This window comes from Eurosta solidaginis, chromosome X (assembly GCF_040869045.1).
Source record: "Eurosta solidaginis isolate ZX-2024a chromosome X, ASM4086904v1, whole genome shotgun sequence".
NCBI lineage: Eukaryota > Metazoa > Arthropoda > Insecta > Diptera > Tephritidae > Eurosta > Eurosta solidaginis.
The window spans coordinates 184,439,973-184,444,180 of record NC_090324.1 but is presented as its reverse complement, the minus strand read 5'-3'; the positions used below and the strand labels follow the sequence as shown (position 1 = coordinate 184,444,180).

The following is a 4,208-nucleotide window of genomic DNA, read 5'->3' as shown; positions in this document are numbered from 1 at the left end:
AAAGTTTCGACGAAGAACCGTTAACCTGCAGTTAATGAAAGATCCGAAACTCTTTTGTAAATTTTGAATTTTGAAAAAGCAATAACAGATACAACTGCGCCGGTATCAATAAGAAAATTAAGTTTGTTAAATTTATTAAATATAATTATGCGACGAGCAGGTTTTGTTATAGTTCCATTATCCGCCACAGTAATAATGAAGCGTTTCAATTTAAATTTTGTTCAGAATTTGAATTATTATTTTGATTAAAATTGCATGGTGGTATGCATTTAATAGCATTATTCTTAAATTTTTGGTGATACGAACAAATATTTTTTTGTGAATTAAAATTAAGATTGTTTGAAAATTTCTGGATCTCGAGGAATTTCGTGATTTAGATCTATTTCTTTCTTTAGATCTTGAACGGACTTGTAATTGATTAATATCATTAGTAATTTTATTTAAATTTTGATAAATAGCCGTAGTTAATTCAGTTAAATTTTTAAAGCATTGTTCTAAAATATTATTATTTATACTCGAAACTACAGGAGATTTGGAAGAATGAGGTTTGTTGATTAAATCAAAAAGTTTGTCAGCCAAAATAATAACTTCATCTCTGTTTTGATTATTACTGGAAGTCAGATGAATTTGTATTTCTTGTGGCAATTTACGAATCCACAACTTAAAGAGTAATTATTGGCTAACAATGGAGTCAGAACCTATTAGTGATTTCATAAATCTGAATAATTCAGATGGCAAACGATCACCAAGTTCAGTTTTTGAAAATAATTCTTCTAATCATTCTTCTTCACTAAGAGAAAATCTTTCGCATAAAATCTTTTTAATTGTATTATATTTATTGAAAAGAAGAGGAGGGTTAATAATGTCAACAATTTTAGAAATAGTATCTCGTTTAATAGTAACTAGAACATTTTGAAATTTAAATTATCATCATTGATAATATTAATTTCAAATCGTCCTTCAATAAGTAAAAAACAGGCATCAGAACACTCTTGCCAAAACTGGGCTAATTTAGTTGATTTAGTAGAAGGAATATTTCTAAAATTTTCTTCATGTGTTATGTTTGAAAAAAAATTTTGTGTTTTGAATTTTGTGTTAAATTTTGATTCAGGTTTGTATTTGGTATTGTAATTGAATTTTGTGTTGCCTCTTGATTGATTGTGTTGTTTGTATTATCATTGTTTTCATTTTCAGAATGTGTACATTCGTACGAGTGCGTATGGGTGAACGAGAAAGCATGTCAATATATTTTAAAATATATCAATTAATTTGAAAATATTTTTAGTTAAACTATTTTAAAAAGAGTAAATATCTATTCAAATATTTAAAAATTTGAAAATATTTACTTAAAATATTTGAAAAACTAGGAAATATTTTAAAATTTGTTTGGAAAGAGAGTTAACAATTTAAATAAAATATTTAGTTTTATACAAAAATAATTAGATTTATATTATAATCTTAAAATAAATTTGAAAATTTAAAAGGTTTAAAATTGTAAAATTTTTATTTAAATTATAATTGAAAAATTTTAATTAAATATTAAATAAAAAATTGTACTTATATAAAATTAAATTTAATAAAAAATTATTAAAATTAATAAATAGTTAATTGTAAAGTTTTTTAAACGAATCCATATAATGTGTGTTCAGATTTAATGAATTGAATATTTATTTGAAGAAAATTTTAATTAATCAACATACCTAAACTTCTAGTTATTGTATTTGAATTATATAAAAAGCATCTCTGTATTGGCATTTGTGTTTTGCATTGGCATTTAAGTATGATTTTGCAATGGTATTTATGATTTTGCAATGACATTTATGATTTTGCAATGGCATTGGTGTTTTTATTTGTGCAGAGGATGTTAAAGGCTACGAATGATTCCCATAAAAAGATGATGTTGTTCGCTGAACGATTTACATAGTGTATACTTTTAAAATTTCATCATAAATTCATTAAGTTAGTTTAATGGAAATGTTATATTTCGTTATTTTTAAATGTCATTTTTGCATTAATTTTTATTTCAAATGAGTTTGGTTTATTTTAAATTACCAACCAATCCACATACGATTTTTCTTTTAGGGACTGCGCTTGGTAGCATATCTTTAATGAATAAATTGTAGGAAAGAGTTATAACTTTGATTTGCACAATATTATCGGTGATATCAGCTTCATCTATGATTTCAGCTTTGGTCTTTTAATAACGTTGTTGTCCAATTTCTGATTTCAGTGTTTATGGGGCAATTTATTTATGAATGTAGGTTCCGGCAGAGGGTTTGGGTAGAGAAAATGATCAGTGACTAAAACTGCAGTAGAGTTTGTTGTTGTTTTCACTATTTTACGTATGGTGACTTCATTTATAACTAATTAGTTCGATAATAGGATCGCCAATATATCAACTGTCAGATTGATATTTTTAAAAATTATTCATTTAAGGTTTGAAGTAAAAATGCGTGGTGGCAACGGCGCGCACCCACGTAATTGTAAAAGGATATGTGTTTAGGCAAAATGGGGAGAAAATCAAAACACCAAAAATGTTTCGTGTTAATAAAAAGGAATTCACAGTGGGTTTTTATTAAATGTATATAAAGAAACAACAAGTGTTGAGAAAGGATTTTAACAAGTGTTGTGAAAATTAAAATATTAAGGGCTTCATTCTCTATTACGAAACGAATATTCGTTTCGCCTCAGAGACGAATTGCAAGTGTATTTGCACTATGTTAAACAATGGCAACATATCATTTGACAATTGCTTTCGCCTTCTTGTTTGATATAAAGTAAGAAACATAAAGGCAGAACGAAAATTATATAGAATACCATTGCTAGACGAAATCGTTTTGAGGCGAATCGTTCGTCTGAGCTATCGTTCGCAATACAGAATAAAGCCTTAAGTATATTTTGGAAATCGGCACTTACGTGGACGTGAAAAATCATGTTTCGTGGCTGGCTGCTGGATACAAAGAGGGCGAGCCTCTTTGCGACATAAGCCGATGAACCCACGATACAGCTCCTTCGTTGGGTTTCCCGGCAACAAAGTTGCTGTTCCGCGGGCTCACAGCGGTAAAAATCTAAGATGCATATGTACTACCACTCACAGATGCCTGTGTGTATTAGTGATCACAAGCATATGTGGGTGGTAGTAAAGAAAATTATGTTACGAGGGGGGGGGGGGGGGGGGGGAGACATATTTAGGCCTGTGGCCTAAACATACCGGCCCATTGCCGTAACCAACAAAGAAGAAAAATGAAAAAAAGGAATGCCACGTCATCGCACGTCCAGTAAGGCGCTGTGACGAAATAAGGCAGTGCAGATGCGGACTGCAATCACTGCACGCCAGATGGTTGACCTCACGTTTCGCTCTCCTGCGGAAAAAGAAAAGAAGTTATTAAGTATAAGTACGTGGTTTTGAGTTCCGTGCATATTTACTTAAATATATATAAGATTGCGCAGGTGTGAGGCGTGAAGGTCTGATGTTTATTTTTGGCAGGCTCCCGAGACCACCAACCCGAACACGGTCTGTTGTGTTAGGAGACCGCCAACTGTAGAGGCCGGTGTACCGCTCACCATCATTTCGGCGTATATGTCAGCGCCGAGTGTAAGCCGTATTGGTGATGGGCGGTAGAGTTGCGGATCCGCTAGCCGCATGAATTCAAAGGGCGCGGCAATCTTCGGATCCACATTGGACGGTGGACTCAAGCGGTAATGTCTTTCGACGACGGCTGCTTGAGTTGTTATGTGCGTCGACGACCCGAATTTCTCGCGCAGTATGAGAGTGCATTGCCCATGTGCTTGGTGTTCCAATTGTAAGTCGCGTACCAGCTCTGCATCTACGATCGTGCTGGAGGTGCAGGGATCAAAAATGGCACGAACCAGGTGTAAGTACCCACGCGATTCGATGCGTACGAAGGTCGTCGGCGCAATGGGCACAAAAGGCCGCATGATGGGCGATGGAGTAGCCTGGAGCGGCCGCCCCGTCCGGAAGCCTTCCGGCGTGTCGCGCGATAGCGTTCTTGTATTTTGGGCTTCAATAGAGTATGGCGTCGATTTATTTCGCCGCTGCTGTCTTTCGCGTTTGGATGACTAGGTGGGGCCTCGTTGGAGTCCGATGTCGCGGTGCCGCAAATTGCCTCGTTCCTTTCGAGGATTCTTTATTTTCTCCGCGGTTCGCTATTGCTGCAACAGCGGCCGGAAACTGCGCATCTCATTTC

At 34.3% G+C, this 4,208-nt stretch overlaps 1 pseudogene; it reads right to left on the bottom strand.

Moving 5' to 3' along the window:
- The window catches only part of LOC137235313 (Golgi-specific brefeldin A-resistance guanine nucleotide exchange factor 1-like), a 23,482-nt pseudogene extending 19,543 nt beyond the window's left edge, over positions 1–3,939 (bottom strand).
- Positions 3,940–4,208: the final 269 nt, after the last annotated feature.